The following is a 24,367-nucleotide window of genomic DNA, read 5'->3' as shown; positions in this document are numbered from 1 at the left end:
CTGACCATATGGAAGGAGGTAGCAAAGACTGCGGAATGGGCCAACTGGCTGATGCTAGAGACCCCGCTGAGGAGGAGGACCAGGCTTCCCCAGGTATTAGCGCTCCACAGATTTGCCATATGGGCCGCCATCAGCGTCCCGATGCTGAGGGACGGTCGCTCACGTTGGTCCCTCAAGGCTTTCTCAGAGCTACAAATGGAATACCAAATGCACCGCTCCCAGTTCTTTCGCTATCTTCAGTTGCAGCCTGCCCTTGCCCCCTACTTACCCACTGAAATCCCAGCCTATACGCCACTGGAGGCATAAATCCTACTGACATTAAAACACACAAGTTATCAGTTCTCTATCAAACAATGTTACAAGAACTGCCAGACCCGATGGTACCAGAGAGGGAGGCATGGTCCCAAGATCTAGGCCAGATTGAGGATGAGGACTGGAGGGAAGCCACAACGGCCCCAAGGTAGGCAGTAATGCCACCTCCGTCACGCCTTGTACAGCTTTAAATACTCCACTGCACTTAACTTACTCACACACGATTATCCCACATGCGACTGACAAGCTCATTAAATTCCTTGCTTGACCTATTACATATCTTCTGGAGCTGTTGTGTCCTATCACACTTTTGGGAGAGAGAATTGGGGATTCTATGGACAGTCCTGAACTGGAGGGTCCCCAGGGAAACCGCAACTAGTCCTACTACACATTGCAGAAAGAAAAAGGCAATAGGTACCAGAGGACGCACTTTGGTTGGGATTGCTGGTGGCCAAGTGAGACATTGCGAGGATGTGAAAGAGTGTGGAGGCCTTGTCCTGGAGGGATGGGCAAAGGTCATGGACTTCTGTATGGGCCTAGAGCGCCTAGTATATCAGGCATGAGGGTGCCCCCACAAGTATGCTAAAATCTGGGAAAACTGGGCAAACCTTCTGGATCGACCTAGCACCTTGCCTTGGCTTATGAACAATGAGATGTGATCCTTTGAGCTCACAGCAAGTTGAGACCTAATAGAGAGATACACTGGTTTCTTGACCTGCCAGCTCCTACAAGCGACACAGTCATTGGGGCTATGGCTCTCTTGCCCCTGGGATATGGATATACTGGTTTGGGTGCCGTTGTGAAGGGATGACGTTGAACTATTGGCACTATGTATGTATGTATTTGCCCTGCCGCTTTGACACTATCTGTAGATATGGAAAAAGCCTTTGATAGTGTGGAGTGGCCTTACTTGGTTAGGGTCCTGCAGGAGTTCGGTCTGGGGGATGGGTTCGTGCGGTGGACAAGATTGTTATACACCAACTCGGTGGCCAGGGTGCGGACGGGGACCACAATATCTGCTCCCTATCCAGTGCGACGGGGAACAAGACAGGGCTGCTCGTTATCTCCCTTGTTGTTTGCCTTGGCTGTCGAGCCCCTGGCGTCTCATGCAAGAACGGGACGCGCCTATGCCAGACTAATATTAAGGAGGGAAACCAATTATATTTCCCTTTACGCGGATGATTTATTGCTATTCCTGGCTGACGCGGAGGGGGCCCTCCGGGGCGCCAAGGCTCTACTGAAGGACTTTGGTCACTTGTCGGGCCTGAAAGTTAACTGGGGCAAGACTTGTGTGTACCCCATAACACAGCATGGACGGACTCCCCCCTCCCTGGGAGCAATACGCTGGGAGGACAGGTGTCTGCCGTATCTGGGAGTGCATATTTATCACACCCAGCACGACCTGTTGGAAGGGAACGTGGGTAGGGCAATCAGGGGCCTGGTTGGCAGTATCGGATTCTGGAGCACCCTTCCGCTCTCGGTGGCGGGGAGGGTGGCGTTACTGAAGATGGTGGCGGTCCCACGCCTGTTGTATTTCTTCCGTACGCTCCCTATTTGGGTACCGGCGTCGCTATTCAGCAAGCTCACGGCCATGGTCACGGGCTTTGTCTGGGGAACTGGCAGGAGGCGGGTGGCGCTGGCCACCCTACGACGGCCCAGAGCTGAGGGTGGGCTGGCAGTACCCGACTTCGAGTGGTATTATCTGGCTGCCCAGTTACAATGGCTCACGCTGGCGGTGGCTAGGGAGTTTAGAGGCCCGGAAGGCCCACAGGGCAGACTGATCCCGCGCCATGTGCTTTCCTTTATTGTCTTCCAACAACGACTCGATTTGTCACAATTAACTCTTGAAGAGCGAACTCTCCGGCTGTGTTGGAACCGAAGCCTACGGAAGGCCGGCATTGCTCACCCTTACGCCCCAGAGATCCCATTAGGCATGTGCACGGCCCTCCCACATGGAGGGGATTGGTCGGGATTGGCTAACTGGGAAGGCCTCGGGGTGCAGATGGTGGGGGACCTGTACCTAAATGGAGTGCTTCAGCCATTCCAGGGGCTACAGGACTCCTTTGGGATCCCGAGGGGAGACTATCTACTCCACGCAGCCCTGGTGGCAGGTCTCCAGAAGCACTGGAACGCGGGACTGTCAGAACCCCAGACGGCTGCAGGATGTCAATATGTAGTCATGGCAGCGGGCACAACTAAGGCCATTACGTGCCTATACCAGAGACTGGCGACGGAACATCTAGCCCATTTGAACGCACTAAAGGACAAATGGGAAATGGATATTGGGAAACCTATCCCCGCACTGACGTGGCCCAAGCTACAGAGAAGGGCCTGGAAGAGCACACGTAATGCCCGGTTTCAATTGGTGCAGTACTTCACCTTGCATAGGGCATACCTGACGCCAGCTAAATTATTTCAGTATTTCGGGGGCCCTACACCGCAATGCCCTCGCTGTGGGGAGGAGGGGGCTGACTTCAAACACATGTTCTGGTCCTGTGGGTCTCTAAGTCGCTACTGGGAAGAGGTTATTGATTGCTTAAACCAGGTGACGGGGCGGGGCCTGGAGGTGGAACTGGGAGTTTGTCTGCTGCTATGGTTACCCCACACTCCGCGCACAAAAATTACGAGCAAGTTTTGCGATTTAGGGCTCGTTATGGCCAAAAGAGAAATCACCCTGCACTGGAAATCGAGACTTGGTCCCAGCTTTGCGAGATGGAGAGCGACTTTCACCAAGTGGGCATGTAGTGAGGGCATGTTCAGGCTACAGTTAGCATTGCGGGGGAACGATCAAAAGGCGCTGGACATGGCACGTACATGGGAGGCACTAGTGGTTGAGCTCCAAGGGTGGGGAACGGATGAAGTTGAGGACGATGATACAGTGGAGCAACCTGCGGAAGCGCAGTAATAGAGATGTACCAGGTAGAACACAAGCGATGGAACGAGTACATCACTTTTCCTTACAGAACTGAATCTGATTATTGAAGTGGGGAGTAGCCCACGACCAACAACACAGCAACTTAAAAAGAGAATCATCCTTATACCTTGCATTATGGCACACTGACATGGGGGGGGGAGGGTGTATATGCATATAGGAGTGCTGATGGGTAAAGAATATCTGGATGGCAGCGACTTAGATCATATATCACATTGATTTCTGGAAGTCGGATATGTCCCTCGGCATGATGGTAATTAACGAAAGGTAATTGTACCTGAAAAACGCAATAAAAATTGTTTTTGCAAAAAAAAATGTATGTATGTATTTGTTTCATGCCAGACTTGATTTTTGCTATGTTCTGTTTAAATATTTAATTAAAACATAAAAACCAATAAAAAAGTTCATTAAAAAATCATCTGGAAAAGCGCACCTACATCATCAACATGCCTGCATCTGCTCCATGTCCATGTGCTGTATGCTCTCTGTGATACTGGACGTAAGCATACTCAAAGCGTTGTTGGTCTACAGACAATCAGTTCCACAGTAAAGAAGCAAGCACCACCCTGTGGCTAAAAGACACTGTTCCAGGTGTGAGGTCTTTTAAACGCGATATGCACTCTATATTAGTGCCATTGGGTTTTTCACAATGTATTGCTCCCCGCCACACCTGAAAAATGTTTGAGGTGCACCTCTACACACCACGTCTCTTGTCTATCTGCTTGTCTCACCACAGGTCCTTCACAGCTTTGCGTGTCCAACCACAGCCAATGACAATCTTCATCCAAGACAAAGGCTTCTTAAAGGTCTCTTTACTGACTAAAAGCTGTGGTAGTCTATGAAACTGTACAACCTTCTCCCTGGCCTTATTTTCCGCTTCCATTACATATACCTTCTAGGAGTACGGGGTGCAATCTTGCTTTCAGCATATCCTAATATTCCAGAACCCTGAATATGAGAAGAACATTTGAAATATACTCTGCTAACGGATAAAAATGTACGCCAGCTTCTGCTCCTTACGTCTTTGTTTCAACAGACCCCCAATCAGAATAGAAGCTCACATGATTGCTAAACATGATTCGCGCAAAAAGAACAAAATGATGGACGGAATGCTGAACAATGCAAACATTCGCCCCCAGTCACAAAGAAAAGATCTGTGTTTAATCCATCGCTTTTTTGCTCACCGTGCCACCGCAGGTTGGACCAAGCAAACATGATTCTATTCTCGCCTGATCCTCAATGCCAAACAAATATTTTGGTATTCAGGAAACAACGCATGTTATGCCTTTTCTAACTGGCGGGCTAGACATGAAATCATCCACCTTAAAAGTGTTGCCCCAGTGTCAAGAGGTGTATGGAAGTGTGCATCCAGTGTCCTCACCTGAAAATAAATCAACCTTGGAAGATAAAACACTAGTTCAGGAAGAAGACATCTTTCACCTGCTGTCAAAGTTCAGGAAGCAACGAGCTGCAGTGCTGCAGGACAGGACCAGATCTAGAAGTGACCAACAATACTGTCTTGACAGTTGAGAGGCTTCAAACATCTTTCCCGTTATACCTTCTGCAGCTCAAATCCTAGACACAAAAGCATCCTCCTGAAAGTGGCTGTCCCAGTGTTAAGAGCTGGATTGAAGTGTCAATCTTTAACTTCCATGAAGTGAGACCAACTCCTTCCAGACTCACACTGTCTGTGGCCGCAGTAGCACAAGCAATTAGGGGATAGCACTAAATGGAAAAAGCCTCAATTGCACAAAAAACCTGTAAGGTGTAAAATCATGTACCTTAACTTTGAGAATCAATATTTGCAATTAAATCCCTTTTAATATTGGGGATGATTTTGATTCCCGTCAAACATTAGATTTGCATGTCATAATCTTCCTAAAGAGTTTTACCATGACACCTTTTGTTGTTGTCCTTCTCATACAATTGAAGAGAGATGAGCACATACAGTGTATGCAGCCCGCTGTCAGTATGTAGTATCCTGCATATGTATTGGTATGTATACGCACCCTTAGGTTGTGCTGGAACCGATTTCAGAGGAGGGCCGCCATTATCCACCCTTATGCCCCGGAGATCCCCCTTGGTATGTGCACGGCGCTCCCACACGGGGGTGATTGGTCGGGACTAGCCGCTTGGGAGGACCTTGGCATACAAGTGGTGGGCGACTTATATAGGGAGGGGGTGCTCTTACCCTTCCAGGAACTGCAGGACTCCTATGGGCTCCCACGGGGAGATTATTTACTTCACGCTGCTCTCATAGCGGGCCTCCAGAAGCACTGGAATGCGGGGCTCTCGGAACCGCCAGTCGCCGCGGGCTGCCAATATGTGGTCACGGCCGCGTGTACGGTTGGGGCTATTACCTGCCTATATCGACGGCTGTCGACGGAGCGCTTGCTGCCCCTAGTCACGTTGAAAGATAAATGGGAAGCTGACCTTGGGAAGCCCATCCCCGAGTCGACATGGCCAGCGTTGGTGCGGCGGGCCTGGAAGGGTACGCGTAATGCCCGGTTTCAGCTAGTACAGTTTTTTACACTGCACAGGGCATACCTGACGCCAGTCAAAATATTGCAATATTTTGGGGGCACACATTCGCAGTGCCCGCGGTGTGGGGGAGATGGGGCTGATTTTCGCCATATGTTTTGGTCTTGCGCGGTGCTGGGTAGTTACTGGGAAGACGTCACGGAATGCCTGAACCAAGTGACAGATCGCACCATCGATTTTGAGATGGGGGCCTGCCTGTTGCTTTGGTTCCCCCACACCCGCCGCACGAAGGTTACTAGCAAGTTCTGTGACTTAGGGTTGATCATGGCCAAGAGGGAGCTAACCATGCATTGGAAGTCAAGGGTGGGGCCTAGCTTTCTGAGGTGGCGGACGGCGTTCGCGAAATGGGCAGGGGCGGAGGGCACACTTCGCTTGCAATTAGCGCATAGGAGGAACGACGAAAAGGCGTTAGCGACGGCCCGTGCATGGGAGTCACTGGTGGTTGAACTTCAGGGGCTGATGTCAGAAAACATAGGAGAGGGGGACCTACCCGACCGCCATGAGGATGCGATAAGCGGGGAGTAGGAGGGGGGTCACTACGATAGGTGGACACATTCAACGCGGCTGAACCCAGCGGAACGCCCAAGCTGACAGAGACAGGATTGAATACCCCTACATGTATCGTAGTAATAGGGAGGGTCACATCAGAGGGAGGATAGGAAGACGGGGGCACACTGACAAGGGTTGCGGGAGGGAGTGGGAGGGGGGGCCCAAGCGGGAAGGGTAACTTTTTCAATGCATAACTGGTTGAAATGTTGTACGTACTAATTTTTGGTGAGCTGCTTGGGCTCTTGTGGGAATTGTATTGGTATGTTGGTAAGAAAACAATAAAAAATGTTTAAACAAAAAAAAATGTATTGGTATGTATTTTCCACCTCCTGCTCAGCCAGTGCCTGTGCTCTGAACACAATAGAATGTTGGAGTCATGATGTGCCTCGGAATGTTGGGACACAGAGAGGTGAAGTGACAGTTGGACATGGGCTGAGCAGAAGACAGGCTGCTCCTGGTGGGGCTCTCCTTCAGAACTTAACTACTTTTTATCTAATTGAATAAAACATCCTGAATAACAACCTTCCTGCGTGGACCTCCTCACTACACAGTATCATGCAATATTCTTTTCCATCCCCCTTTTCCAGACTTTTTGGGCACTATACCTTTGCAATTGACATGGTGCAGCAATGAGCTGCTCTTCTTGCATGCTCAGCTGGCTGATCGTCGTGAAGAGATGCCCCCCTGAAGAGCTGAACATGTTCTTCTGAGTCTGCCTGCACCTGGCACAGGAGTGCTGCCTTGGTGTGAAGTCTCCTCTTACACTTCTAAAGATCTGGCCTGCAATCAGGCATAGCCCTGCTAAGGGACCGTGGCTCCTGGCTGGCAGCCGCCAGCTGCTGCGAGAAGCAGCAACCTTGTGACTGTGTTGTGGAAGCTCAGCTTGGCCTTTGCCATGTCCTTCATCTTTTCTGCCTGGATGAAGTTAGGGGACATTTTGAAGTGATGGAATAATTTCAAAATGGTGATAGTTTGCAAACCTTCAGTTTGAAATGATTGTGAGAAGTCTAGGATAGCAAACCATTAATGGACGTATAGTGATCTAATTTTCAATATATCACAGGAACTCAAAATTGAGGCCAGTGGTAATTGAGGCCAGTGGTCGGTGGACTCATTTTAAAAGGTCTGCAAACCACATACCCAGTTCCCTTTTTTCAGAAGGGGTTTCGCATGCCTCAGCTGAGTCCCGAGACCCCTCTGGAACTTCGGTGTGGTTGACTTACTCCGACATTGTCCAGTGATTTTTTTTCCATGACAAAACATTTGCATCAGGTAACAGTGACTGCAACACAATTCACAATCTGCCACATCTAATCAGATCTTGTACAAAATCATACCAAACAAGTTGACGGACAGTTTGCAAACCTCGCAGCATTCCAGCAAGATAGTTATAAAAAGAAAAACATTTCTGTATGTTTTCTTTCAAACTACTCAAAAACTATTACAAATATTTACACTAAATATGAAAAGACACACAAGAATCCGGCCTCTTTGCATGTCACATTTGTTGTGAACCATCCAGACGTTTCTGTAACTCCTCAAGTCAACACAGTAGGTAAGAGTGTCTAAGAATTCTGCCTACTGCTCCTAACTTATCACCAGTTGAAGCCTATTAGAGCACATGTGATGGCTTGCCTTGGCTACAGTAATGTTTACTAATATAAGCTCAGCTGTAACTCATTGTCTAGTTAAACCACTACTGACCCAGACAAAAAGAACTTTCATTTAACATATTAATATTAAACCTGCCTATCAAACACTCCATTGGCTTCCAATTGATCCGATAGAGTTGCAAATAAAGATGAATTATTTTGTTTCATTACATCAAAAAAGTCTTCACAACTCAATATTTGTTGTTTTTAAAAATAAAAACCCTCTCGCAACTCAAACTTTCTTGCCAACATTTGGTTTGCGATCATTATGAGTTCAAGTTAAATGATCTTTTATCTGAGGCTTTTCCCTTTTTTTTTTAATTAATCTTTATTCATTTTATTTTAATCCATAACAATCCACCCCGACCCCCGCCCCTTCCACCTACCCCCTCAGACAGGTAAAACTTCAATTCATCAGACATAACTAATCGAATACATTACAATACATCATTTCATAGTTATATAAGTGATTATCCCCAAAAAAGTGTCAATATGATACAACCCAACTAAAACATATCCTATGTGACTTCATCAGCATCCTAAAGTGTAAGCTTCCTCCATACTATACAAAAGCTGTACTTCACCCATAAACCACAAGGGGAAATAATAACGTACAATCTATCTTGCCCCACCTTCGCCTTGAATCCACACAATCAGGCGTCCCATGTTCTCATGCCATTCCGGCGTGAAAGGCTCCCTTTCCGCTTATATATGGCTACTTCCAAACTATACGTTGCTAGAAACCTGGCAAGCCATTGCTGAAAAGCTAGCGGTCCAGCCAGGCGGAAGCAATAGACAGTGTTAAGACCGCCATTGAGATAAAAGTCGATTCATGTCCCTTCTCCAACAAATCTGATTTCGAAATCCCTAACAAAAGTACATCATTCGATAATATTATTTCAGTTTTTAAAACTTCAGATAAAAAATTCGAAATATCCCTAATTAGGTTTTGCAAAACATTACGGGACGCAAAAATGTGAATAATATCTGCATTATAGAGAGCACAACGTGGGCAGAATGTTCCCTTTGTGACTCCCCATTTTGCTATCTTGTAGGGTGTATAGTATAAGAAAAAGTAAGTCTTATAAAACTGTGCTTGTAAATACATTAAAATAGATTGTGACAACTCATACGCATTCATAAAAGTATTATCTGAAACCCCCACTTTCATCTGCCATTTTTGAGAGCATTTTTCCAAATCATCAGGCATAGCTAAATTCAGATGACCATAAATCTCCCCAATAGAAATTACTTTATTTCTTACTATTCTCTCAATGGTTTCCACTCTCTCAAACTTAGCCCGTCCACCTCCTTTCCGTAATTGACAGCCCTTACTAAATCCTCCTCAGCCGCCACCAAATTATTCTGTAGATACTTCATTGTTTGTTTGGCACGTTTATTATAATTTAAGGAGTACCTCAATGTTTCCCCTTGGATACTTGCTTTCAAGGCGTCCCCACCATCTCAGTTGATGTACTCCCTAAATTATCCCCCAAAAACATAGGGATCCATTGCCTCATCTGTGTACAATATTCTTCATTTAATAGCAACGTTCTATCGAACGTCCACACTCTTGAAATTAGAGTCAGATATATATACCTCTAAATCAAGTACAAGCGGGTTATGGTCTGATAAAACCTATGATAGCTTCTCTATGTGGCATTTTGACTTAATTTATTAGAGACGAACATATAATCAAGCCTAGCAGGGGTCATATGCAGATTAGAAAAATAGGTAAATCCTGAATCATTTGGTTTTAGCATATACCAGCAATCAATCAAACCATGAGCCTGACGTCAATTCTTCAAAGCCTGAAACACATTTGGTTTCCTACCCGTATACCCCTACCCTGCCTTCATGGACATATCGCAATGTAAATTCATATTACAGTCCCTGCATAGAATACGTAGAAGTTGCTAATTGGCAAGTTCATTAGAGATGGTGTCAAGCACACAGGGATCATCACTACTGCTTCCATATAATGTACATAGTGTCAGTTTCTTTCCCAAACTTAATTGGCACTCCGTGATAACCCATCGGCCAAACTTGTCTGAACATGACAGTGTAAATTGAATCCCGCTCCCTTTGGCTAAAATCGCTACACGCCCCGAACCCTGACCCCCTACGTTGTTGCACCAATTAACCAATACTCCAATAATTTTAATAGATGCAATTGTGACTCTTCCATATGTGTTTCCTGCAGGCAGAAAATATTTGCACCAAACATTTGTAGCCCAACCGTGACCTTCTGCCTTCTCTTGGCATCATTGAGTCCACAAATATTAATAGCGACCACCCTAAGTCTATCGATACCTGCTTATAACATTAGGCTGACTCCAGAGCCACACAACTACACAACCATTCCACCAAACTAGACCCTATATGTTTTTTTAAAAAGTGAGAAAAAAATCCACAATTAAACCATTCCCCTTTGTCACCCGTCTGAGGGTCACTTCCCTCCACCCTTTCCCCACCCACCACCACAACCTCAGCAACCAGGCTCAACTATGAGCCTGCGTGAGGAAGTCTGGCCTACTCTTCCTCTCCCCCCACCTCTCTCCCCCCTTCATAACTCAATAATCAGATAACAAACACTATCTTCCCATAACGCAAAATTTCACCATATAGCCAGCACATATTCAAGCTTATTTTCTGCCACTAAGGGCCCCTGCTAGAATATCATCCAGAAGCTTCTGGGCTTAAATTTCAGAAGTGAAGCTAAAATTCTGACCATGATAGACTACTTTCAACCTAGCTGGGTTTTGTAGAAATACCACTGCTCCTGAAAACTGAAGAGGAGTTATAGGCCACCATTTCCTTTCAACAGTAGCATGCGCAAATTCTGGTCTAGCGAACAAAGAGAATCCCTCAAAACATCTCTGTTGGCATTAGGTCTGGCCAAATCATAAATTGCCTGACATAACAAAAATTACCAAAATAGACCAATAAAGCACAAGGTCGTGCAGACTCACTAGATGCTAGCCTTGACAATGACAATGGAAATTTATGGACACGTTAGACCTCCTTGTCCCAATCCCGAGAGGATAGTTCGGGGAGGGAACCCTTCAGCATTTTAATTACGAATTTCCTTATGTCACTACCATCGCAACTCTCAGGGATCCCAAGCAGTCTTAGATTATTACGGCGCTGGCGGTTTTCGTAATCCTCAAGTTTCCACATGACCTCTTTTAAAGTACCCTCCAGTTATGTGGCCTGAGCTGTCAGCGTTTCAACTTCAGTTTCCAGTACTTCTGTTTGTGTCTGCATCATATTTAGTCTCTCTGAGATATCAGTGCAAATCTTGCCTATCTTCTGAAACTGACCCTTGAAGTTTTTTTGAAGCCAGCCGTGCCTGTCGATTATCGGACTTAACATCATCCAGAAATGATCGCAGGGATTGTAAAATTAAAGATAGAGACTGTATGACCAATTTTCCATCATTTGATGGCTCCGGCTCATCCCCCAGGTTCCCAGTTGATGACTTCTCTTTTTCATTTATGCTTCCTGGGGGTAGCAATTGTGTAGCTGAATAATCCCAACCCAATTCCTCCAAAGTCTCATTATCACAAGTCTCCATGCCACCTGGGCTTTTCTTGTGACCTTTTTTCCCAGATGTCCATTTGGGTTTCTTCGGGATGACAACCTTCTCTTTAGAGCTACTTTTGCTTATAGTAGAGACCCGCCATCGCTTATTGCAGATAGGCTCATGTCAGATACCTCTTAATCCTCAGTCAAGGAGAATTTTTTTCCCAAAGAGTCTGGGGACAAACATCCTGCCTCAATGGTTTTACTTTTAGGTTCACTTCCCCTAGATGCGCAGGATCTGTCTCCACTTGCTGTATCGGTGTCAAATCACCCCTCTCAATTGGCTTATCAGAGAGAATATCAGGAAAACAGCTATCACTAATTCCTGTTTCCACCACGAAACTGGTATGTAGAGGTACCTCTAGGATGATATTATCACTATTTGCCGACCAGGAGCTCACACTTTTAGCTAGAAAATTCTTGAATTCCTCCCCTTGATTTCTAGGTAGCAGTGGCCTCACTCCAATGCCATCTTGCCCAAAGCCCATCTGAGGCTTTTCCAAATTCTTGCTATTTGCTAATCTCAACCTGTATGTTTACAGCAACCTCTGTTTACATAGTCATAAGGTTTAGTACCTCGTTGGGGTCTCATTTCAATGTCGTAGATCGTCTTGAAATGTGCAGGGTGGGAAAGGTCTGAGTACAACTAAGGTTGTATGATAGCTCACATAGGGGGGAACAGTGCTGGTCATATTTCACAGTTGCCCAACCAATAACAATAGTCTTAATTAACATGTACACCTCTCAAGCAGCTTAGACACCCAAGGGCCGGAAGTAGAAAATAAAATGAGGGCTTATACTCATGGAACCACTAAAGAACAAAGCTATAGAATGTGTGTTGTCTGTCTTGGAAGAACATATGCCTCATGCGGTGTTTTTTTTTTTTAACATCTTTTTATTAGTTTTTTCAAACAATATCATCAACAGTTGTGTCGTATATTATTCAGACAGTATCCACAGCATAGCTATGCGTACAGTATATGCATTAAAACATCAAAGCATCACAGTAGTTCTAGTCTTTGTCATAATTCAGTGAGAAGCATTTAAGATCAAGAGGAACCGTTTCCGCTTTTGGCCCCCCCCATGTAGTCACCTTCCGCCAGCGCACTCCAATACCATCGTCCAATAATGCCTTACTTAAACCCCTTCCATATCTGACACCTTTTAGCATCCCATCAAGTCACTATTTAGTTATGTTCAAATTGTACAGTATGAGCATCCTGTTACCCCAACTCTCACCTGTCCCTCCCCCCTAAGGTGTATTTCTTTCGCGCTCTGGATCTAAATCTTCTAGCGGATGTTCGAGCAAATAGCATGTTAACGGGGCCCATATATTCCGAGGCCTAGAAGCCCTAGGCAGGAGCTCCGAATACAGCACAACCTGCTCCTGGCATGTCACGAGATCAGCAATCCATTCCTTGAACTTTGGGGCTCTCCCTCTACCCCATCGACAGGCCACTCTCCTTTTCGCCATTAAGAGCACCATTGCAACATATTTCCGATGTGCCGTCTGTATCGGTTTGACATACCCAAGTAGTGCCGTCAGTGGCGTGGGGTCTATGGGTGTATGCGTCATATGGGTCAATGCTTCAAAGACTTGACTCCAGTATTCATTCACCCCAGGGCACTCCCACGCTAGATGTAGAAAATCCGCTTCAGGCGCTCTACATCTGTCACAGCGATCTGTATCTCGCAAGTGGAATCGATACAGCTTAGCCGGCGTATAGTATAGTCTGTGTAAGTATTTATAGTGTATCATGCGGAGTCTACTGCCGGCTGCCACTCTCTCAGTTTGCAGGCAACAGTATTCCCACTGGTCATCTGAGAGCGTCATGCCCAGTTCTTGATCCCAACGCACCCTTGAGATTGGGTCTGCGTATTCCCTCTGTGTGTGCACTGTCCTATAGATTAAGGAGACAAGTCGTGTGGCCGTCGTGCATTTAAGCATTACTTGCAGTGGGGCCAGCGTCTGTGGCTCCTCTGGGAAATTCGGAGTGAGCGTACGTATTCCATGTCTCAGTCTGACATATAGAAACCTATCCATTGGGGTCTGCTGTAGTCCTTGTAGCATCTGCTATGCTGAGCGGAACTTCCCCTCCTGATATAAATCCCCTCATGTCGCTATATGTGCTCGGTCTCTGAACTGATGAAACAGCTTCTCTTGTAACAGAGGCATATTCGGATGATATGTAAGAGACAAAGTGGTCGCATATTGCATGGGAGCTCCCATGAGGCGCCCGAGCCTACGCCAAGCGCCGATCGTGCAAGTAACTGTTGTTGGTCTCCTATCCCTAGGTGTCACCGGTGCAAAAAGCGCGCCATCTAAGGGTATCGGATGTGCCAGCCAGTGCCCCGCATATAGTTTGTATATCTGGGTTGTTTCACCCAGTACCAAGCATAATGAGCCTGTGCGCTAAGGTAATATTTTTCAAAATCAGGTACACCAAACCCCCCCCCCCCCCCCCCCCGCGAGTATGGCCTCGTGAGTACGTTCCAGTGCAGCCGTGGTTGTCGGCCACCCCAAACCAATCGTGTCAACTCTGTCCTGAGTGTCGTAAAGAAGTGTTTCCCCGGATAGAAAGGGATATTAAGGAATAGGTAAAGTAGCTGGGGCAGGATCACCATTTTAATCAGAGACACCCGTCCCGCCATTGTGGCAGGGCGATCCATCGGGTCACGCAGTCCGCTATTCGCAGTATTGCAGTGCCATAATTTAGTCGCATTAGTTTGTCTCTGTCTCTTGACACTCGAACCCCCAGATAGCGCAGGTCCTCTTCGCAGCATTCCAGGGGATAATCGAGTGAAAATCTGTGGGTTGCCAGTGTCAATGGAAATATAGACGATTTACCCCAGTTGATGCCAATTCCGGACATCTTCCCAAATATTATAAATTCTCTCAGGATTGGGTTCAAGTTTTCCTGCGGGTTCCGGATATACAGTGTGATATCATCTGCGTACAGTGAGATCAGGATCTGCCGCAGATTGCACCACAACGCTCTATCTTTGTGATGTTGCCTCAGCTTCGCCGCTAGCGGCTCCATAGCTATGGCAAAGAGCAGCGGAGAGAGTGGGCACCCCTGCCGAGTTCCCCTTGTAATGGACAGTGGTGGTGATGTATGTCCATTTATCAATATTTTGGCCACCGGCAGGTTATATAATAACCGGATCCATGATAAAAATAGGGGCGGGAATCCCATTTGCCTCATTACTCCGAAAACGTAATCCCACTCTACCGAATCGAACGCCTTGGTGGCGTCCAAAAAGACTGCTGACAGCGGTAAATCAGGCAAGACATTGTTAAGGACCGCGAATAGCGTTCGTAAGTTATGGGATGTGGCTCTGCCAGGTACAAAGCCCGACTGGTCCGGGAGTATCAATTTATCAAGCAGCAGGCTTAGGCGATTAGCCATCAACTTGGCCAGTATTTTTGCATCACAATTCAGAAGGGAGAGTGGTCTATAGGAATCACATGATCGCGGCGGTTTTCCTGGCTTCAGCAGCGAGATCATAAGCGCCTCCCTCATCGATGCAGGGAGGCAGCCAACCTCTAGCAATTCTTCAAATACTTCCCGTAGAACCGGGGCCAGAATGTCGATATATGTTTTATAGAATTCTATTGGGATGCCGTCCGTCCCCGCGACTTTACCTGATTGCATACTCATAATTGCTTCTCTTACTTCATCTAATTCAAAGGGCGCGCACAAAAACTCTTGTTGCGTATCGCTGAGCCGTCCTAGCGTAACATCTCCCAAAAAACCCTCTAGATCTAGCTCATCTCTTCTATGGGTGGTGTACAACTGCCCGTAGTGTTTTGTAAACACTTTGAGTATATTAGCTGTGTCTCGATAGACGTCTCCCTCCAGGTCTTCCACTTCCAAAATATAGTTTGTATATCGGGGTTTTCTAATAAGACTCGCCAGCACCCTCCCAGGTCTCTCTCCCTCGCCATAACTTCGGGCTTTCCAGTATTTACCCCGGAAGCGCGTTTCCCTTTCCGTTGCGGCTATATACTCCGTAAGCGTATCTCGAAATCTCACCTGCGCTTCAACGGACGAGGTTAGTGCCATCTCCGCTTCTATCAATTTCAGTTCCCCTTCCAGTTTTTGCAGTGACCTAATTATGTCTCTAAGCACCCCAAACCCCTTGGAGATGCAAAATCCACGGATTGTTACTTTAAAGGCCTCCCAAATGGTTTCCACACTATCTACAGAGCCTTTATTGCGGATGAAGAAGTCTCGCACCTCCTCCCTCAGTTCCTCTTGGAACACCACATCAAGCAACATGGTAGCCTGCAACCTCCAGCTACTACGCGGTACTTGTAGGTCCGGCGACGACAATGCAAGCTTCACCGGGGCATGGTCCGAATACGTTCTTGCTAGATGTTGTACTTGTGCTATCGCAGGTCCCAGACCCCTTGACACTAGCCAATAATCGATTCTCGCCCAGGAATTTGCTCGCGCTGTGAAGTGCGTACTTTCTTGTGAAGTTGAGTGCATGTGTCTCCAGGCATCTATAAACTGATATGTCTCAATGGTGTCTCTGATTATTCCAGCCGCCTTAGTATAGTGATGCGGGCCAGGGTGCGATCTATCACAACTCGGATTATATGTAACATTAAAGTCTCCCCCCCAAATGATGTGCTGGGAGCCCACTTCAAAAATCTTGGCCCATAATGAGGAGAAAAAGTCGGGGTCATCAACATTAGGCCCATAACAACATGCCAGTGTCACTGATATCGAACCCAACCGTCCCCACATTAGACAAAAACGACCCTGTAAGTCCTCCATCTTTCCTCCAAAATGAAAAGGCACCTGCTTCTTTATAAGTATTGCCGTACCACGCGCATATGAGGAATAGGAGGAGAAAGCCCTGTGGTCCGACCAAGCATTCGCAAACCTGCCGTTTCCCTGGGGAGAGAAGTGCGTTTCCTGCAGCATTGCGATGTGTGTGTGGTGCCTGTCCAAATAAGCTAACACTTGACGCCTTTTCCGCGCGTTCCCTAGTCCTCTAACATTCCATGTAAGTATATTCAAGTTGCTAGCTCCTCCCTCAGCCATACCCCCGAGTGCTACATGGGACCAGGTGCATCTGCCAGCCCCTGTGGATTGGTTTATACACCCCTCTACAGCATAGCACAGTAGATACCTTAAGATGCTTCACGTCTGATTGCTCTCTTCGTGCTTCCACTCCCTTCCCCTTCTCATCCAGGAGGGAGTAAGACAAATATAGTTCAACAACCCCCTCAACAGCCCCCACCCCCTCCCACTGAAGCGTCCCCAACTTGCCAGCGATGTGTTCCCTCCCCATCCCACCCATTTCCAACAACTTAACTAAAGGTACCACAACACCCCTGCTATTTTCGTGGGTGCTTGACCTGGGGTAATACCCACTGGGGGCTTTGTTTAGGTGGCCACACAGATCCCTCTCACCCCACTAGGTTGCCCCGGCAAACAGTCAAAACCTAGGGGGCCAGAGGCACCCGGAGGGTCATATTATTTACTCAACATTTTAATCTCAACCCATAACATTATCGAACCCCAGCTGCATAACCTGTCGTGGTCGGGAGTAGTATAGTCTCAAATCCAAGCAAACCCAGTTGGGCCCGTTGGCGGCAGTTCATGGCGCTTCTTCGCCGCTCCCTTCTATCTCTGCATGTTGTGTCGACGTTCGTCCTCCACCATTACGCACTGCTTTTTACACTTGTTTAAGGAAGTCTTCCACCTAGTTCGGCGCGGTGAAGAAATGCTGTTTACCTTGGTGTGTTACTCTTAGTCGCGCTGGGTATAGTAGTGCATAATCAATTTGCGCTTTACGCAGTTTAGCCTTGACGTCCATAAACTTACGCCTCTCCTCTTGCACCATAGGCGTAAAGTCGGGATATATCGTAAAGGTATTACCTTCATATGTCATGGACTGCTTCCCTCTGGCGGCCTGTAGAGCCACATCACGGTCCCTGTAGTTCAGCAGTCTCGCAATGATTGGGCGCGGGCTAGCACCAGGTTTCGGCCTGGGCCCCAATGATCGATGGGCACGCTCCACGATGAACTGGCTAGAAAACGCCTCCTCGCCTATGGCGGACAACAATAGCTTCTCTACATATATCTTCATCTTCCCAACATTGGTGGATTCCGGAATACCCAAAATGCGGACATTATTGCACCGACTGCGCACTTCCAAATCCTCATTCTTTGCAGCAATAACTCGTAAGAAGGTTATCCATTCGAGCAAGCTGTGTGTTGTGTTTGGTGGTGGCATCCTCCGTTGTAGATATACGCTTTTCGGCTTCCTGGATCCGTTCTTCATGCCCCTCGAGTTTGTGGACTATAGTGTCCATTCTGGCCAACATGTGTTCCACCTTTTCTACCACAGTGGCAAAACCTTGCCTGATCTCCTGGAGAATATTCTGAGTGTCCACCGCTGGTAGTATGGCGCCCTCATTCCCCTCTGTCTGTCCCACTTGAGGCTGACTTGCCTGGTGAGGTGGACCTCCACGCCTCGTCGTATCAAAGTTTAATTTCGGCTGCTTGGCATCCGGTTTGCCCATAGTGCCGCTGTAGTGGTCTTGTAGGCCGAATATTAGATATAGTCCCCCTCGCTATTTGCTTGGGTGTCCTTCCTTCTCCCACAGCTCCGCCACTTAATGTTGCACTCGATTTTCCGGCGTCCTGTTACCCCCTTCTTCGTCGGCCCGCGGCGTCCGCACCCCTCCGTGAGGCACACCCGCTTACCATGCCAATCTCAGGCGGTCGTCTTCGCCCGTTCGCCCAGGCAGTTACGTTCACCGCAGCCCGGAAGCAGGTCAGGCCACCATTCACTGCAATGTCGATTCTACTTGTCGGTCTTCCCTAACCACCCGCACAATGTCCTCATCCGGGATGCTGGGGGACGGGAGCGCCGACCTTACATTGCCCACCTAGCCTGGCGCTCCACCCGGTGAACCATCAGCCACTTCCTTGCAATAGCTTGTAGGGTGTGTTACGAAGTAGTCTATTTGCCGTTTATGCCAAAGTTCCCAGTATTCTATAGTGCAGCAGGCGCTTTGTGGCACGAACCGGGTCTCAGGGGTCGTATAAATCAGTCTCCGCAGTTGTCCGGGGGCGATCTGCTTATCATATGATGCCCCCGACTACCAGTGTTCGCCAGTAACCGTCCAGTCGCGGTCAAACGTTGAGCTCCTCGCAAGTCGGCACTGGCTGTTAGGTTTCCGCTGCCTCCAGTGCCACACTCGCTCCCAACTAACGATCGCTTTTACCTTGCCGGGGTATCTGCTGGTTATGTCCGACCTTCCCGCTCTGTCATATGAAGCTTTCCGCCGCCTGATTCCCAGCCGCGGCTCCCGGCCTACCTCCTTGTGTGGAGCCGCGGGCTAGAGTACCTCTCGCAGCCGCCGCAGTTCAACTCCAAGTTCCGCCATTGCATCTCGGTCAAACTTTACTTTCGAATATCTTCGGATCCCACGGCGCGATTTCGTCCAAACTTGCAGCGAGGCTGTATTAAGTTTATGCGAGCATATAACCGCTGGGGCAGTCGTCTGATGCACTGTTGAGGAGGATAATTAAAGGATAATAGTTCCGGGATGCGGGAGCCTCACTACAGTGCGGTCATTCCGTGCGTGCGCCACCTAGCGCCCCCCGCCTCATGCGGTGTTGGGATGGAATAGGTCCGCTGTCTGTAAAGCATGCAGGCATGCAGGCCTACCTTTAGAAAGTTCTGTAGGTTTTTGACTTTTCGCCTCAGCACACATAACGATCACGCTTGTGTACTGAGGACCTCATTTACGAGGTTTTGGCACAAGGCAGTGCTGTAAGGAATCTTGCTGCGTTGCCCTGCATCAAAAGAAAAGGACAGGAATGCGCCATATCTATGAGATACTGCGCATTCCTTTCATTTTCCCCAGTGGTGGCGCACAATGGGGGGCACCCTTGCGCAAGGGTGTCTGCGTTGTAGGGGCGTCTGTTTTTGTGTAAGAAACCTTCCTACACAAAAACAATTGTAAGAGGTGTTTTCCTCTTACTATGTACGCTGCAAAATGCAGCACACATAGAAAGAGGAACACCGAGGAGAAATAAGGAAATTTCTCCTCATTGTGCCTCCCTAATGCCACCCCTGGGGTGGTGTTCGAATCTGAGTCATTCCCAGGTTTACGATTCCTCGTAAATCTGGGAAGACTTCAGATTCAATGGGCATTGCATAAGAACACCCACAGTAACACCCACGGAACGCCCCTTTCACACAGTGTTCTGCCTGAAAGGGGCACATAGTTACAAGGCCATGAAAAGCCACGCAAAGTGGCTTTGTATAGTCTTGTAAATATGCTGCGGTACATTGCACCACCAGGGTGTGAAAAAAGTGATACTCCGGCAGTACAAAAGTGCTACTAGGCCTTCGTAAATGAGGAGCTGAGAGTTCTCTGTGACACGCTATGAGACCCAGAACTGGTTTGCGGGGTATAGAGGAGTATACTAAGTGCACACTCATTTACTGAGCATGACTACCACTCACCAAACTGTTTATGACTGACAGCAGCAAAAGATCATAGTCGCATGGCAGGTCTTTTTACCTATAAACTGCCAGAGAGGATCACGTATTGGTTGTTCCTCTGCTTTTTTCTTTTGATTGATCTGCCATTCCCAGGCAGCTAGATACTTTTCTCCATCCTTGTGGGACAGAGATGTTGTGTGTGTATATGTAAATCTTGTGTGTGCAGAAGGTTGAGCATGTGGCTGTTGCTACTTGGGAATTCATTTTGAATTCTTGAAACTAAGTGATAAATAAGATGGAGCCTAGAAAGAGTTCCAGACAGCAATGTGAATCGTAGGGCTTCTCCAAATCATCCCTGAGACGTTTGTAGAGGGCCTGGCTCTAGAGCTGGCAGGACAGAAGGTGGAGTGCCCTAGAGTGCAAGGAAATGCCCCTGCCCTTTCTTATCCCACTGTTCCCTAGACTTTGTACCCCCATAGATTAACATGTACTTAAAGGCGAGTCTCGCCCTTTATGTGCTCTTGTATTGGGTTTCCCCTGGCAGGAGACTCCCAACTCCATCCTACCTTCCTTCTATCACCTGAAAACAAAGATTATGGTTGGGCCAGAGGAATAAACAAAAGGTAAGAACTGCTGAAACGGATCCTAGAGCTGAACTATTGGAGTACACAATATCTATTGGCAACCTTAGTATAAAGATGGGTCAGAACTATAAGCTAGGGTGGCAAGATTTCTCTACTATTGTCCCCTGGTCCCTCACCAGTGGCAATCGAAAAATGCTTTTCTGTGTCAGGGGTGTGGTCGCTGACTGCCAACCTCCTTTCTCCAGCAAGCTAAAAAGGTCTGCAGTTTGCAGGGAGAACAGCTACTTGAGATCTACCACAGGGAAGGAGCTGAATGACTGCTGACGAGGGATGATGGAAGTAACTTTGTATGGAGAAGGTGCTGTCTTGAAAAAGAGAACTGCAGGGAACTGAGTCAGGAAGTGTGGAGTGCCGCCCTAGGGCAGGATTTGCACTGCTAGGATAGGTGTTGAGACCTGGAGAACCTGTGGTCCCTGCATCATGCTCAGCTGTTTAAACGCCTGGGACAGCTTGGCCCTGGCAACATTCGCATCCCATTGCTCTCTTTCTCCTACAATGAAACAAAGCACCTTTGTTTCTGCGGTCACCCAAAAAACTGAGATTGCACGCTGCGGGCTACATTCGAAGAAAGACAAGGCACCTAAGGAAAGTGGGCACTACTACAAGATTGCACTCCACATCGATGGATCCCCCTTGGATCATGGCCAAGACTCAAGGTGGCTTCTACTCTACTTTGTGGGTTTTGTGTTGAACCCCTACCATATCTTGGTCACAAAGCAACATCTGACACCAAGTGGTCCTGATGGAGCTTGGTCTGGGCTCACCTCACCTTTAAATAATAATAATAATAATAATATCCACATTTGTAAATCGCAAACAATCATCCATAAGGGTCTCTAGGCGCTGGGGGCCATTGGGAAGATTAAGCAAGCTGTTGCCCAGAGTCACATGTTGCTGGGCTAATCTGCCGCCGGCGATCGAACCGTGATCCCCAGAATCCGAAGTCAGTCGCCCTGGCCGCGGCACCACACCTCTTCACCTTTTCAGATGAAGCATGCACTTGCACGTCAACATGAAGTCAGAGACAACTGCAACGTAGGCAGGGGCCAAGTCAGGATGATTGTTCTCAACTGGCAAAGGTGAGCTGACTCATACTGCACTATGATGAAAGGTACAGTGCACAAATATCACAGTTTGGAGAGTACTATGAACTTGGGAAATATGTTACGTGATACCCAGTTATCATCCAGATGACACTGTGCAAAGGAATAGGCAGAAAACTAGGGGGCACGGGAGGAAACCGATTACACGTATTTTCTTCTCTAAGGGCTAGAAGCCCACTTTGACATTAACTGTTTTTATCATAATGCAGTATGTGACATGACAGGGTAAATAGCCAAGTATACAGCAGCTAATTTCCTCTCCCTTCACACTGTGAGCGGCACCTAAGTAATTATGCACTAGTATTCCACCTTCAAATTATTTTAGGAACACTATTTAGTATAGAGGGTACCCTACACAAATGTTTATCCTTGTGCACAAATATACAAATTCTAATTGAAAAATCAAAAGTGTGTAAAGCGCATGGCTACCCCAACAGGATTTCCCAGTGCTAGTGGAACAGAAAACAGAAAGGCCAAAATTTAGGTTTTAGCAGAGCCAAATCTTAAGCCTCCTCCTAAACAGAGCGTAGGAGCTGCATTGAAGCAGATTGAGCGGCAAGGTATTTCATACATTTGGCCCCAAAAAAGCAAAAGCAAAGGACCGGTCCCATTGTCTTGCCAGTCTGACTTTAGGGATGATGGCCAGATTGGAATTGCCTGAGCAGAGTTCTCACTTAGGGGGTTTAAGGACAGATCAAGGAGCGTATATATGAAGGGCCAGTCTGGTGCATGGCTTTGTGTACATAACATAGAGCTTTGAACTTTGTTTGATGAGATATTGGTAGCCAATGCAATTGGCGAAGATGATGGGAGAGTGAGGCATTGTGAGGGGTGTGGCAGAGTAAGTGAGCTGCAGCATTCTGAACAGTCTGCAGCCTCTTTCGCCGTGACTGTGTGGCACCCAAAATACAACTCAATGCCATTGTTCAGTCTAGAGATAATAAAATCCTGCACAACAGTGTTTTTGAGTTTCCAAAGGTTAGAACCATAGGATCTTTCTTAGGTGTTTAAGCAAACAAAGGCAGCAAACTGCTACCTTGGTGATTTGCCAATCCATAGTCTGTCATCGAGCCAGACACCTATGGCCTAAACCATCTGACTAGGAGTAGGACAGGTACCCAACTCTTCCGGCCAACAATGAAACTCCACAAATGGGGTTGATTGCCAAATATTAGGACATGTGCCTTACTACCATTTAAGTTCAAGCAATTGAGCCGCATCCAGTACGCCACTCCTTGGGGGAGAAAACCATGCTGGGAGGAATGTAGCATGCTACAACGCATGCTTTTGCATCGCATTCTGTAACATCGCGGTCTTTACAACGACCCGTTGTTACAACGTGATGCCATTACATCGCAAGTCATAAGATCGACTTGCACTAGATGGCACTCCAACATTAGGAATAGTATAATTTACTATTCCAACTCCACCCTGCGTAACAGTAGGGCAGGTGTTGGAGCGCCATCTAGTGCAAGTCGATATATTGACTTGCGATGTAATGGCATTGCGTTGTAACAACGGGTTGTTGTAACGACCACGTTGTTAAGGTTGTTTCCCTGCCGGGAGAGGTGCAGTTGTCCACTGCAATGAGCGATATCACATTTTGTGTATCATCTGTATTGGAATATAGGGCAAAGTGATACTTCTCCAGTATTACAGCCAGAGGGTAAAGATATGTATTAAATAGTGTAGGGCTCAAGGAAGAGCCTTGGGGGACTCCATGGTGCAGGCTATGTAGTTCAAATTCTTGAAGTTTAACGATGATCTGAAATGTACAGCTTTCCAAAAACGATTAACACCAGAATAAAGGTAGCCCTTGGACCCCAACTTCTGCTAATCTCTTAAGGAGCACACCGGGTAGAACCATGTTAAATACAGCACTCAATTCCAAGAGAATCAGAGCAGCAGTTCCCCCTCTATACAGCTCCTGCATGAGGTGTTTTTATGATACCTAGTAATGATGTTTCAGTGCTGTGCTCTATGCGGAATCCAGATTGAGAAGAATGAAGTGCATTTTGGGCTTCAAAGAAGGTGAGGAGCTGTCCATTAATAAGCTTTTCAAGAATCTTGGAATAGAGTGGTAGTGGAGAAATAGAGCATTAGTTAGCCCGGTCCGGTACCTCCAAGTTGGTATTTAATAGTAGGGGTATTACCTAGAAATCTTGCCACATGTTAGTGCGATGTTTATCACATGGATTAAAATCTGGGAGAGCATCTCACTCACCACGCTTAGCTTATCTGGTGGGAGAAGTTCAGAAGAGGAATTTGATTGAATAGCCTTAGATAAGGCCAAAATATTCATAGTCTCTAGGGGGTGAAAAAAGTTAAATCTTTCTGAAAGGACTCTAGTAGTAGCAGAAGCACAGTCTAAAGCAGATGAACTGTCAAAGGTGGAATAAATGGTATTTACCTTATCGCAGAAAAATTCTGCCGATTAATTGCAGTCCTTTTGAGAGCGGGAGGGACACGTTGACATATGAGAGGAATCCAGAAAAGATTTACTAATCTATAAAACTTCTTTAGTGGAATTGCTGGCTGTCTCAATTCTATTTGAGTAAAAAGCAGCAC

This window comes from Triturus cristatus, chromosome 6 (assembly GCF_964204655.1).
Source record: "Triturus cristatus chromosome 6, aTriCri1.1, whole genome shotgun sequence".
In the NCBI taxonomy this organism is placed as follows: Eukaryota; Metazoa; Chordata; class Amphibia; order Caudata; family Salamandridae; genus Triturus; species Triturus cristatus.
This window is presented reverse-complemented; position numbering follows the sequence as displayed.